Raw genomic sequence first — 14,838 nt, 5'->3', positions numbered from 1 at the left:
TGTCTTTCTGTGAATGTGGTTTTTGTTCTACAGGCTGCAGGACTGTAGTTCTTCTTGCTTCTGCTGTCTGCCCTCTGGTGGATGAGGCTGTCTAAGAGGCTAGTGCAAGTTTCTTGATGGGAGGGACTGGTGGTGGGTAGAGCTGACTGTTGCTCTTGTGGGCAGAGCTCAGTTAAACTTTAATCCGCTTGACTGCTGATGGGAGGGGCTGGGTTCCCTCCCTGTTGGTTGTTTGGCCTGATGTGACCCAGCACTGGAGGCCACCTGGGCTCTTTGGTGGGGCTAATGGCGGACTTTGGGAGGGCACATGCCAAGGAGTACTTCCCAGAACTTCCACTGCTGGTGTCATTGTCCTCACTGTGAGACACAGCCACTGCCCTGCCTCTGCAGGAGACCCTCCAACACTAGCAGGTAGGTCTGGTTCAGTCTCTCCTGTGGTCACTGCTCCTTCCCCTGGGTCCCGATGAGCTCACTACTTTGTGTGTGCCCTCCAAGAGTGGAGTCTCTGTTTCCCCGAGTCCTGTCGAAGTCCTGTAATCAAATCCTGGTAGCCTTCAAAGTCTGATTCTCTGGGAATTTCTCCTCCTGTTACCAGATCCCCACGTTGGGAAGCCTGACATGGGGTTCAGAAGCTTCACTCCAGTACGTGGAGTTCTGTGGTATAAGTGTTCTCCAGTTTGTCAAGTATTTTTTTAAAAAAACAACAATTTGCGGTATGATTCACCTCCCGTAGATTATACCCATTTAAAGTGTACAGTTCACTGGTTTTAAGTAGATTCACAGGGTTGTGCAGTCATCACCACAATCAGTTTTAGAACATTTTTACCACCCAGAAGGAAACCTCAGACCCATGAACAGTCACTCCCCATTTCCCCTCCCATCCTCCCCAGTGCCTGGCAACCACTAATCTACTTCCTGTCTCGGGATTTGCTTATTCTGCACGTTTGCTATAAATAGGGTCATATAATGTGTGGCCTTTTGGGTCTGAGCTCTTTCACTTGGCATAATGCTTTCAAGGTTCATCTGTGTTTGCATTTATCAGTACTTCATCCCTTTTTCTTGCTGAATAGTATTCCATTGTATAGGTATACCACATGATGTTTACCCATCCGTTTATAGACATTTGGATTGTTTTCACTTTTTGGCATATAGAAATAATGCTGCTAGGAACATTTGTGTATAACTTTTTTCCATGGACATTTGTTTTCATTTCTCTTGGGCCTATACGTAGGTGTGGAATTGGTGGGACAGATGGTAACTTTGTTTTGCCCTATTGGACAGCTCCAAAGCAGCTGTACCATTTAACACTCCCTCCAGCAAGTGTTAACTCACATACTTTAACAGGAGCATATATAGCTATCAAGACGTAAGGAATTAAAAAAAAATTTATATATATATGTATATATATATATATATGTGTGTGTATATATATATAGTGATAAAAATAATGTGGATTTATCCAGTCATTTCTAATGCAAATCTTGGGGTCTTTGAGAAAATTGGCTGCTCTGAGTTTGATGCAGCTTCTCAGTTTTCAGGTGTCCATGAGGTGAGAGGCTGTCACTTGGTGAATTTTCGTCCTCATGTTCTTATCAGTTTCCATCCGCTCTTCTCCATTATCTTAGCCCCTGGAAAGTAGATGAAGGTGGATTGGCGTGGATGGGTGAAACCTGAGTATCGTAGGTGTGTTGTAGTGTAAGGAGTGGGGGTCAAGCTTGCAGTGTTGGGGTCTGCATCTGTGAGGAAGAGCTGCTCTCTGATGGGAATATGGACCATTTGGGAGTGAGTGAGATGGGGTGGGGGCCCCTTTGTACTGGGTTTTGAATCTATAACATTCTAAAATTGAAATGTGAAGAGATACTCGCTTTTATAAGGATATTGCCAAGGTTTTATAAGGATACTGCCAGAAGGGAAGGATGTCCAAACTCTTTTTGGGAGAGCTCAGTGGCGGATGGGAAGCTATACAGAGAGTGATGATATGGCCAGAAACATGGCCACGTTTATCCCGCATAACCTTTGCTATTCAGATTAAGATTTCAGCCAGATTCCCATCATTTCCTGTAAGCCTCAGGTGCTCTCTGGCTTTTTAGATATTCAGACCAGATTTCTAGCAGAAGATGTGCAGGGCTTTTATACCTTTTTGCATTCACAGACATTTACAGAGAAACAAGAATGCCTTGTTGATACTTTTCAGGGGAAAACAAACAAGCTGTATTCTTCTTAGCCCCTTATTTTGTTCATGTATTTTAGTACATGGAAAAATACCTCAGTACCTAGTATTCATTTTTCTTATTAATTACACTTTTTAAAGGAGATCCTTGCCGTCTTAGTGACCTATATTTTATTCAGTCTTTTTCTGACCTCTGCCTCTTCATAACCCTTTCAGTAATTCAAGTAGCATTTTGCTGACATTTCTAGAGGTTTCCTTGGTGGTGGGGGGGTTTGGCACACAGGGAAAGCGTGGGAGTTCACTGTTCCATGTTCCAAGCTGTTGTGCTTTGTTTCTGGCCTTTCCTGTTATCTCCTGGATGGTGTGTTTTCTCCTAGTTTTGTACCATCAGTTTGAGCCAAGCTGACCTCCTGCCCCTTTGTAGATATTTTACCAAACTAGCAGCCAAAAATGACTTCTGGTTTCAGTCTAGAATCTGGAGTCATTCCGATTCTATTTTTGTCCACTGGATTAACAAATACTTTGCATGGTATCTCTTAATTCTTACTTGACAGTAGGAAACGAGTGGCGCACAGAAAACAGAATGCTCAAAGATAGGATTCATAAAATTGATTCGGACTCTGTTTTGAAACTCCAAGATGTATGGGTATTTATTTGGCTCACATAGGCTTTTTTCATTTCACTTAAGAGCAGCCAAGGAATTACTGTCATATTATTTAGTTTAAAGGCAGTCTCAAGACAGCCAATAAAGGAAAAATGTTCACTTACAACTCAGCCTTTGGAGTTAGGTTTTAGGTGACAGACGCAGGGTGCTCAGTATGTGACCTCAGCATCCTAGAAGGGCAGCTGGCGCTTATCCCGTTAACGGACACTTAGTAAGTAGCCACTGGTGCCAGATGTTTGACTAGGCAGCGAGGACCCAGAGGTTTTCATGAGGCCCAGTCCAGGCCCAGTCCAAGGATGGCAGCTCACCCCCAACTGTAGACATCACGATTTGCCCTCCTTCGCTGGCCCGTCTGCAGCCCCCCCCCCCCAGGAGATCAGTCACTTCCACCCAGGAGCTGAAAGTTTGGCTATGCCTGGTTCCCAGGCAGGGGTAGAAGGGGAGATTACAGCATAAGGTGGGGACAGGAGAGGGTTCTGTCCAGGGTGCTGTGGAAGAGGAGGACACTGCAGTCCGGTGGGGCACGGCGGCTGAGGTTAAGAAGAGGGGTGACCTGGAGGAATGCAGGACAGACCCCAGGAGGGTTCACCGCGATGTGGAAAGCAGGGAGCGCGGGAGGAGGGGGCCAGAGACTGATGCGGCTGGAGAAGCAACAGGAACCCCTCAGGAAAGGCATTGTAGCGAAACCACATTAAGGAGATGATTGCTTATATCCTTGAAGAGACTGGGAACAAACCGTGAGAGAATTTCAACCAGGGCGTGAGCAGATGACATCACTGATAACAGTACCTAACAACGGAAATAATCTGAGTTGCTCACTCAGTACCAAGAATTGTACCAGATCCTTTATGGGCATTGTCTTACCCCTTTTTCTCCCCAATGCTCTGTGAGATGTACGTATTATTACCGTCCTCGTTTTGTAGCTGGTGCAGCTGTGGGTGAGAAAGCAGAGTCCCCAGAGCAAGTTGAGATTGCTCGGCCAGTCGACAGCAGAGTAGGGTTCAAATCCATCCAAGTCTATGCCGTTCAGACCTGGGTGGCGTCCCCTTCAAGGTCCTAGTCGATCCCAGTTTGGGAAACACCAGCCAAAGAAACCAGAGTTTCATCTCTGGAAGTTTCTTTCCATTCTGAGTTATCAGTGCCTGGGAAAATTGTCATTAAAAGTAGTAAAAACATTTTTTTAATCATTAAAGTTAAAACTCAAAACTTTTCTCAGCCTCCAAATTGAGAACCACTGGATTCATACCACGGGAGTCTGGAGGCAGAGAAACCAGTTAGGAAGCCATTACTGGGGTGCAGGTGAAACGTGAGTGGTGAGAGCTGAGGCAGGAGGAGAGCGTGGAGAGACGACGGAATCCAGGTGGTCTCAATCAACTGCCAGGACTTGGAAGGTAGGCTTGGTGACCAGCAAAGGGGAGGGATTTTAGGTGGACTTCGGTTTCTCCCTTGGGAAGCTGGCACTGAGAGTGTCATTCCTGATGTGGAGGACGTCTGTTTTTGTTTTGGGGTTTTTTTTTTTTTGAGGTGCTTTTGATATATCAGGGTGGTTTGGAATTACAGGAATGGAGATTCTATACCAGAGTTCAAGTTAGGGGTCTGGACTTGTAACTGGGGAAAAAGGGATCAGAAAGGGACACTTGAATTAGAACAAGGACTAGGACATCAGGACAGAAGTAAAGGAACTTCAGAAGCGAGAGCTGGTCAACCATTTGTCTCAAGAATTGGGGTTCCTGGGCTTTCCTCCCTTGCCTGCTTCTTGCTTTGTAGAGTTTCTCTGGGCTGAAACTTACTATGTGTAAAAAATAGGTCGGTTAGGAAAGCCCTTGCTAATAGCTGGTGACCCTTGGGGGAGGTTTATTATTTCATTTTGTTTTTTGTTGTTTTTTTGAAAGCAGTTCTGCAATACTCATTTTTAAAAGATTCATAGAATTAGTTATATGTGTCCAGATATGCTCATTGATAATGATTTTGATGGGACTGATTTCTCTTTAAGCCTAGAAATGTTTAAAAACTTTGGAAAACAGGGAAAGTCATAGAAATGTGCAAAAAAACAAAAAAAAAACACCTGCAAGCTTGCAACCCCTTATTGGAATTCTGATATATTTTCTTCTAGGCTTTTTGCATGTATTTTAAAACTTTTCTTTAAATTAAGCTTTTTGTTTTGAGACCACTGTAGATCCACGTGCCATCTGTAAGCACAAGTACAGACAGATCCCATGTTACCCTTTTACCTGGTTTCCCTCGATGATAACATCTTGCAAAACTGGACCACAGTATCGCAGCCAGGGTATCAGTTAGTTGAGATACAGAACCTTTCCATCAGCGCAGGGATCCAGCAGGCTACTCCACGCCCCACCCACCCGTCTTAGCCTCCAGCAACACCAGTCTGGCCTTCATTTGCTCTAATTGGCGCATTTCAAGAATACTGTATAAATGGAATCATATAACATGTAAACTGGGATTGGCTTTTTCAGCTTTTGCCTGTTACAGATAAAGCTGCTCTGAACATTCACGTGTAAATTTTTTGTGCCAGCGTAAGCTTTCATTTATTCAGAACAAATGCCCAAGAGTACAGTTGCTGGTGTGTGTGTGTGTGTGTGTATGTGTATGCCTCTGTGCTTGCCCTTCTGTGTGTTTAAAAAAATAAACCTAGGATTATACCGTACGTGTGCACAGTATAATTTCATCATAAATTTACCTTACTATATACCTCTATAATGAAAACACACTAGAAAACAGTGATCTTTTTCTTAAGGAGCTTGAGCTCCTTAAGCTTAAGGAGCATGAAGATTGTCCTTTGCAGGGTAGGTTGGGCCCGCCTGGCGGTGGCAACAAGGAGAAAGCTTTAGAAGACATAACGTAGCACAGCTGGAACAAGCGTGATTTTTCTTGGCACAGAAGATTTTCCTAAACTTTTCTCTTATGGAAAAAAAAAAGTAATAGAGTTTAGCATTTAAAAGAAATCTGTACCGGGACTTCCCTGGCGGCCCAGTGGTTAAGACTCTGCGCTCTCAATGCAGGGGGCACAGGTTCGATCCCTGGTCGGGGCCCTAAGATCCCACATGCTGCACGGTGTGGCCAATAAATAAATAAATGAAATAAATCTGTACATAATTCTTCTATAAAATCACAATTCCTAATGTGTGTAAGTGCCGATTTGAGACCTTATTTTCCCGAGTATGCGGATACTCTAGAACGTTCTTTTTGTGTGTGGGTGTTTGTGTATTAGTCATTCCTTTCAACCATGCCAGCTCACTGGGACCGTTAACTTTTTTCTTTGCGGTTCACCAAGGAGGGGTCAGGGCCAGTGTATCGTCTGGGCCTTCCTTCGGTGCTGGTACAAGTGAGCGAGCTGCTTTTCGCGCTGCTGGTGGTGTAGCAAGCCTTTGCGGGTCCGTGGGCAGATGTGCCGTCCACAGGTTAGCTTCCGGGGTGTCTTAGGCTTCTTGGACTCTTAATCCTCTCCGTCTCCCTGCACACTCTGCAGTGTCCTCGGAGAGTTCAGGCTCAGTGGTTAAGACTGACTGTTAGTGACTGTTAGCCGGACCCTTCTGACTTGGTTGGGTTGGACGTATCACCGCCGATGCTTTTGGCGGTGGTATTTGTGCACGTGAAAGCAGGAAGACACCCTCCATTTAGAGGAGAACAGTGTGTGTAGCGATGCTCCCAGTGGTGATTCAGACACTGCTTTCACGTGGAGTTTCTAGAAAGTTGGCCTCCTTGAATTGCATTTTGCAGTGAGATTTGTTCTCTAATCTCGTCTCTCGAACAGCAATCTCAGCGTCACATTTGGTACTGACTTGTCCGTGATGATGCGTAGGTACAAGTGTCTGCCGCCCTTAGCTGCTTACGTAGCCCTCGGTCCCTTAGGTCCGAGGCCAAGTGCCACTGCCGTGCACAGAGCCCCCGCCTCAGCCGCCCTCTGCTACGCGGATGCCCTGTGCTGTGTCTCAGCTTTGTATCGGCTCTTGCCTGGCTGTGGTCTGTGCCACGTGGCCAGTTCCCATCCGACCCTGGGGCTTTCCTCTGTGACAGACCCCACCGTGTGGTTAGGATTGCCTGTTTATTTTTCTGATCCCTCGGTGGTCAGTAAGCTGTTTGAAGGAGGCCATTTAATTCCTAATTGTATTCCTGGGCTCCAGCTCACAGCCTGGCGTGAATGACCGAAGGAGCTGGACAGAGTCAATAAATGAAAAATCACAGAACAAGTGAGGGAGTAAACGCAGCACACTGGGAGGGCGGTGCACAGTGCGCTTTTCCCCTCCCCCTCTCCACGCCTGCTCTCCTTCAAAGGGCCAGAGTTGTTAACATTGACTCCATTGAACGTGCCAGGGAGTGCCAGCCAGTTAGTGGCAGAGCTGGAATTCAAAAGGCTGCCTGTGACCTAGCGTCCCCTTAAGGTGGGATGCAGCTTTTCCGTGATCCCAAGGAATTGAATGCTAGCTGTGCTGTGTGCTATTGGGTAGGTTTCCTAACGTCTCTGAATCTTCTTGAATTGATTCTTTAAGAAATGAGCAATGGTGTTTCCTCCCCTGCTGAGGATCAAGGGTGCCGGACGCATGCAGCCAGCGCTCAATGAGTACCAGTAACCCCTGGTTACTGGTCCACCCCTCTTTGCTATTTTGGTTTTATACCCGAACGTCATGCACTGCGCCGTACTGGGCGTTGAAAACCCACTGCCAATTTAAATGACTTAATCTCACAACCTGTTTGAGTCTCTGAAAAAGAAAATAATCATTATCTATAATTAGAAGTCAGTTATCTCACAAACTCAAGGGAGAGGTTAACGTCACAGAATCTTTATGTCTATAATGATCATTTTACCCCTCTGTGCCATGTAATTAAGATGACAAATTTGAGCCGAAAGCAAAGCACTGGTGCCATGTTTTCCCCCCCGCACACTAGGAGAGTACACATGTATCATTTTGCCTTTGATTAGATTCTAATGGAAATTTCTAGCGGACTTCACATTTTTGTGTTCCAAACACTTTCTCCAGTCTGCTGGGGCAGCAGCAAAACAGGCTAAGGTAGAGTTTCAGTGAAGTAGGAGAGTTTCAGTGAAGTAGGTGGCTTCCTTCCGCAGCCTGTCCTAAGATTACAGCCAATGAGGGTTGGAGCCCGTGAAGCTTGACATAAGGAAGCTTGTTTTTGGTTTACCTGATCTCGCTCACTTTGGCCACATGTCAGGAGGCAAAGGTCTTAACCTTTCTCATCGATCACGCTTTAATTCATGAGCCAGTAAACGAAAGAAAGATGGGAAGAAGATTAAGAGAGTCCTCCCCCCTGAAACAATGAGGAGTTCCAGAGAAAAATCTAAACGAGGCCAGCCAGATTTGTGCAAAGGGATTAAAATGGAAGAAGCAAGCATTGTGTCAAATAGTTTTCAGCAGATACCGTGTTGGTCAAGATCATCATAAAAAACGTAGAACCGGGGCTTCCCTGGTGGCGCAGTGGTTGAGAGTCCGCCTGCCGATGCAGGGGACGCGGGTTCGTGCCCCGGTCCGGGAGGATCCCACATGCCGCGGAGCGGCTGGGCCCGTGAGCCATGGCCGCTGAGCCTGCACGTCCGGAGCCTGTGCTCCGCAACGGGAGAGGCCGCAACAGTGAGAGGCCCGCGTACCGCAAAAAAAAAAAAAAAAATGTAGTTGTCTTCGGGCTTCCCTGGTGGCGCAGTGGTTGAGAGTCCGCCTGCCGATGCAGGGGACGCGGGTTCGTGCCCCGGTCCGGGAGGATCCCACATGCCGCGGAGCGGCTGGGCCCGTGAGCCGTGGCCGCTGAGCCTGCGCGTCCGGAGCCTGTGCTCCGCAACGGGAGAGGCCACAACAGTGGGAGGCCCGCGTACCACAAAAAAAAAAAAAACCCCAAAAAACGTAGAACTGAATGAGCTGCTCGCCCTACCCGCCCTCTCCCTCCCCTCACAGCGGGTGTTCAGGCCCTTGTCTGAAGAGTAGGGGTCCCTCTGTCTCTAAGACTCTGGATTCTTTGCTTAGAGAATGAATGTTCTGCATTGTTCTTTGCACCATGACCCCCTTATAGGAATTGCTCCCTTTTACTAAGCCCTCGTTGGTGCCAATTGCTGTGACTTTTACTTACATTATGTTCTGTAGCTTTCACAGTAAGTCTATGAGTAAGGATTATTATCATCATTTTTCTTTTTTTTTTTTTTTTTTTTTTTTTGCGGTATGCAGGCCTCTCACCATTGTGGCCTCTCCTGTTGCGGAGCACTGGCTCCGGAGCGCAGGCTCAGCGGCCATGGCTCACGGGCTTAGTTGCTCCGCGGCATGTGGGATCTTCCCGGACCAGGGCACGAACCCGTGTCTCCTGCATCGGCAGGCGGACTCTCAACCACTGCGCCACCAGGGAAGCCCCTATTATTATCATCATTTTTCTTTATTAGTGGGGAAAAATCATGGTCCGGGGAAGTTAAGTGTCTGGCTCATTGTTCCTGAGCTATAAAAGCATAGATCTAGGAGAACGGGGTCCAGCCAGATCTGACTCCAAGGCCATGTTTTGGTCATTACCCGACTCTGCTTCTCCTTGTAGGTATACCCATTTTGAAGGCCAGGATCATTTCTTTATTCAGTATTTATTGAGTCTGTATCGTGGATCAAGGCTGGGCACTGAAGAACAAGATAGGCATGCTTCCTGCCTTTGTAGAGTTTTCAAACTGAGTTTTCACGATAGTGAGGTGTGACGTCAGTTCAGAGGGTCACAACTGACATTTAAAAGAAATAGAGAATATTGGATGAACCAAACATTGTGGTGTTTTGCGAAACTCGTGTGAAACTCTGCGTATGGTAGTTTACAGTGTAAAACACGTTTTCCTCGGTAGGTTGTGGTCCAAAGAGTTGAAAGATACCAACCAGAGGTCTCAGAGTTGGGGGGAGATGGTTTTGAAACAAGGAAGATAATAGGTTAGGTGAGTGACTACAAACTTTCATAGGAGCTATGAAGACAGCACACGTGATAGAATAAGGAGGAAGGTGGCAGGGTGTCCTTCAGACGAGACGCCTCGTGCCTTCTGAGAGGGTAACGTTTGGGCAGAGACATCAAGGAGGAGAGTAATGGGATGTCAGTGGCCCAGAAGAGCAGGTACAGGAGCCCTGGCTCAGGGAGACAGAGGTGGAAATAGTGTGGACCATATTGTCTGACTATAATGGAGTACAATTAGAAAATAATGTCTGTAACTCTACAAAACAGAAATAGAGTTGCGGAAGTAGAAAATAAACTTACGGTTACCAGAGGATACGGGGGGGAGGGGTAAATTGGAGGATTGGGATTGACACATACACACTGCTATATATAGAATAAATAACTGAGAAGAACCTAGCGTGTAGCACAGGGAACTCTACTCAGTACTCTGTAATGGCCTATCTGGGAAAAGAATCTAAAAAAGAGTGGATATATGTATCTGTATAACAGATTTACTTTGCTGTACACCTGAAACTGATATAGCATGGTAAATCAACTAGACGCCAGTAAAAATTTAAGAAAGAAGAAAATAATAAAAAATATAAGCAAACCCCATTGCCTAGTAACCCCATCATCATCTTTATCACCATCACCCTTCCTAAGTTGGGTCAAATACCAATCAAAAACTAAATTATATAATATTGTCGTGCTGACCTTTGATTTACCTCTATTAAATGTTTTTATTTTTACAATTGTTTCCAAAAGATTTGTCTTCGCTTATGGCATTGGCTGACGCATCAATTTTTCCTGGTATGTACCTAGACATCTGGCTGGATGGCATACCGGGGCATTCTTAGACTGGGGTATCTCCACCTTGGCTTCCTGACATTTGGGCAGGATAATTCTTTGATGTTTATAGCAGCATTCCTGGCCTTTACTGACTGGATGCCAGCATGCTTTCCCCTCTCCCACAGTTGTGACAACCAAAAATGTTTACAAAACTTGTGAACTGCGCCCTGGAGGCCACAAAATTGAGAACTGCTCTAGAAGAAATGCCAGGCTCACGGGAGATGAAGTTGCCCAGATTGAGAGCACCCTCTATCCCATCCGTCCATCAGGAGAGGACATGATGAGGGTTTTTTGGTGTTTTTTTTTTCTTTAATCGGAAAAGTTACATTTTTATGACTTGGGGTTCCTAATGAATTTTAATAAGGGAAACCTGTGCATATCACTATAGAGAATAAAAACTCTCACATAAACGTGATGGGGGGTTTCCTGCCATATTTGTACTATCCTAAGATTAAAATAAAAGGGGATTGATAATGGCTCAGCTGGTTTTTTAATCTAATTAATTGACTTCCTGCCTTTTCATACAGAAGTGGACCCAGCATCTCTGAGTTGTTTTTCCAGTGGCGTGGATCGGCGGCCTTTGTTCTGCTCCTACACTTAATCCCGTCTGTCTTGTGACCAGTGGCTTGTGTTTCTATAACAGGAGCTATTTGTTCGGAGGCCCCATTTTTTCCAATTGATTTCCTGTCTATTAATCGTCTATATTTTGCTCCTTTTCTTAACCATACCACCTTTCTTCTAGTATATGCCCCGTCAAAGTCACTCAGTTTATTTTGAGTTGGGTTTGAGGAATTCCTTTTGTTATTGTGTTTTGGCTGTTGTTTGTTTCCAAAAATTTCCTGTGAAAAGAATTCCATTCTTTACACCTAGACTTTTCTTTTTTGCTATTTGGGGATTATCTTGTGACGCTAGTATGCTGTTCGTTGTTGCCTAGGAATGACTGTTGGTAGTTCAGGGGACTCTCCTTAAAAATTCTTTGAATAAGATTGTGAGTCTTATAAATCCTTTGAAATATTTCCAAATTAGGTGTTTATTCAACCAATATGCTTTTTTTTTTTTTTTTTTTTTTCCAGTACGCGGGCCTCTCACTGCTGTGGCCTCTCCGGTTGCGGAGCACAGGCTCCGGACGCGCAGGCTCAGCGGCCATGGCTCACGGGCTTAGTTGCTCCGCGGCACGTGGGATCCTCCCGGACCGGGGCACGAACCCGCGTCCCCTGCATCGGCAGGCGGACTCCCAACCACTGCGCCACCAGGGAAGCCCAACCAATATGCTTTAACACAGTGAATGCAGGGGGTTGTTTCCATTCCTTACTTCCTTCGTGTTCCTACTTTGATGTTACGTGATCGGTGAGGTATCCTCAAACACTTAACATAAAGTAACCCCTCTGGGTGCTTAATCACCTTATACTCGTTTATGTCTTCATAGATATTCATCACCATCTGCACGATGCTATATATTTACTTGTCCATTTCTGTTTTTTCCTTCCCTTTACTGGAATGTAAGCTGTATTCACAATGCTTAGAACATACCAGTAAATATTTGCTTGAATGTATGGATTTTTTTTGGTTTTTTGGTTTTTGGTTCTTTTGCGGTACGCGGGCCTCTCACTGCTGTGGCCTCTCCCGTTCCGGAGCACAGGCTCCGGATGCGCAGGCTCAGTGGCCATGGCTCACGGGCCCAGCCGCTCCGCGGCACGTGGGATCCTCCCGGACCGGGGCTCGAACCCGCGTCCCCTGCATCGGCAGGCGGACTGTCAACCACTGCGCCACCAGGGAAGCCCCGAATGTATGGATTTTCTTCGTTAATTTATCAGACACTTATCAATGTGCCAGGCACCACTGTAAAATCTTTACAAATATTAACCCGTCACTGAATGGATGGTTCTCCCTGCCTTTCCTTCACAAATACATTTTCTCTACTGTCCCATTTTTCTTTGAAATAATCACTGTTTCGAGCAGCTGCAGGCCTCTGTCCTGGCCTGATGGTTCTCTCTTTTCTGTTCGCAGCCTCTTGTTTTCGTAACTGTTATCTTCCGTCATGATTCTGTCTCCCTGAGGTCAGGAGAAGGAAGAGTGCCGGTTTTCTTGATTTTCCCACTCCTGGAATGGCCATGTGCCCACATCTGTGTGTGCCTAAAAACATACCAGGAAGTCAAATGTACAAAGGTGGGGACTCTATTTACAGATTTAGCCATTTTTTCAGAGACCAGCTGCCCACCTCTGAGCTGCGTACTTGGACTCATGCATTGCCTTGCTGTTCCCAGAGCGTTAAAAAAAGACAGTGAAATGTTTACATATGACATAAGTATTTAGTCGTTATGTAAATCTTTAGTGTCAGTTGTAGGGTGTATATGGTTATTTCCAAAAAGCAGAATCACTAGAAATACAGACAACAATTGTAATAGTCTAAATTATTTCTGTCCTCAAATTCTGGAATTTTCAGTATACTCAGAGACAATTAGTAGAAGAAGGGTTCACGCTGGGAAGGACTTGCTGATGTGGAGCGAGTCTGCAGGGGCTTGAGCAGCAGACAGTTGTGCTCGTGTCCTGTCGTCTCCCCTACAAGAAAATTGTCCCGGGGAACGCGTGTAACTGCCTTGCGCTCGTGTGGGCAGGAGCGCGGAGCCGGCAGGGTGAGGACATCCTCCTGGGGCTGAGTGCAGAGGGTGACACGATATTGCTCTGCACCCCTCAGCTGGCCATGGGCCAGCCTCACGGTCACCATAGGGGAAAAACCCAAGGACACTGCTCGGTTGTAGTGTTTCTGGAAAACCTGGCCGGATTGGCCCCATAGGCATAGAGAGAGCTGGGGAAGGGCGGAGAGTTTCAGCCGTTCACTTCTGGCAGCTGCCAGGCTACTCTCAGCCTAAATCTGTTTCTTTAATTTTCTTCCGTGGTGTTGATGAGTTAAAGTGAAGGGCTGGTTTCCTAAGTGTTCCTACACCCTGGAATTTCCTGCGCATTTTTCTTCCATACCTAGTTACCCTGGCTGTGGCACAGCCCACGTTGCAGGCACCCCCTCCGTGGCCGCAGGCCTGTCCTACCCTGTGGGGGCGCTTACGTGGCACAGTGACCCCCTCGCCGGGAGGCGGGGGCCACCCATCTCCTGGCAGATGTCTGGACCCAGGAGGCCGCTGGGGAAAGTGGCTGGGCCTCAGAAGAGATGTCTGGGGTCTGCCCTGGCCTCAAGCAGTTTCTCAGGACTGGTTTTGACTGACTCTGTGGTTCATGTGGCAGCAACGCCATGGCTGAAGTTTTCATTTTTCTCTGGAAAAATAAAGCATGCCACTTTTTGTGGCTTATGGAAACCATTGGGTTGGTACTTCTGCCTTTCTTAGTGTGTCATTGCCTTTTGCAGTAACGTACCGTTTGTTGCCATGAAGGCAGTTGGTTGATATGTTAAAATAGAGTTTCCCAACCTACAGATAGTATTCGAAAAAGTTGTGTTGTGTGTATGTGGACACGTGAGCACGTGTGCTTATGAAGACTGCATTTTTCGTGTTATTTACAACTTGCTTTTGCATCTCGGTGTTTGTATTTTAAGGATAAATATAGTAAATGTATACAATGAATAAATAGGAGGTAGCCTCCATCACTGAATGACCATATTTTATATACAGGAGTTTGTAAAACTGGTCAGACTGGTCAGTGGATGGAGCTGACTGGATGTGATTAATCCTCGACCCAACCAGTGGTGATAAAAGAGCCCTGTGTAGGTTTTAGAAATACACGCACATTCTGTGATCAGTCCTACGGTATCGGAGTTGTCTTGTGTACACGCTACGACACGTATTCAGCACTCACCACTGGTGTTTGGAATTTAAAGGAAGACAGGCTGTCAAGCAGGCAAACCGACTGTATTTTACATTTGAGAGGATTTGTTTTGCCTGAAGATCGCGTGAATGCTGTATAATCTCAGTTGAGAGGGGATCATGTCCAAGGATATTTTTCAGACATTCCTGAGGAGATGTGTTCCAAGGTCTGAACAAATGTACAGACTATATGGTGAATTTATGTAACACTTCAATTGAAGGGCTTTATTAGGAAGCTTTGAAATATATCACATGGTCCTTTGAATATATTATATAATGAAATCAAATTACTTTCTGAAAGCTGGGTCAGCCAGCTTCTCAACTGTTACTGCTTTATGTCAGTGGTAGAAAAGTGAACTGAAAATTTATCACTTCTGTGATTCCCAAAGGATGTTTAGTACTTGAGCTGTTCATGTCTTTTAGGAACATCG

At 45.9% G+C, this 14,838-nt stretch overlaps 1 protein-coding gene across 1 annotated transcript in view; it reads left to right on the top strand.

The window, feature by feature from the left end:
• Positions 1 to 14,838, top strand: part of MYO10 (myosin X) — a 223,442-nt gene that overhangs the window by 83,596 nt on the left and 125,008 nt on the right. The window lies entirely within an intron of this gene.

The sequence above is a fragment of the Kogia breviceps genome, chromosome 4 (assembly GCF_026419965.1).
Source record: "Kogia breviceps isolate mKogBre1 chromosome 4, mKogBre1 haplotype 1, whole genome shotgun sequence".
Classification (NCBI taxonomy): Eukaryota; Metazoa; Chordata; class Mammalia; order Artiodactyla; family Physeteridae; genus Kogia; species Kogia breviceps.
This window is presented reverse-complemented; position numbering and strand designations above follow the sequence as displayed.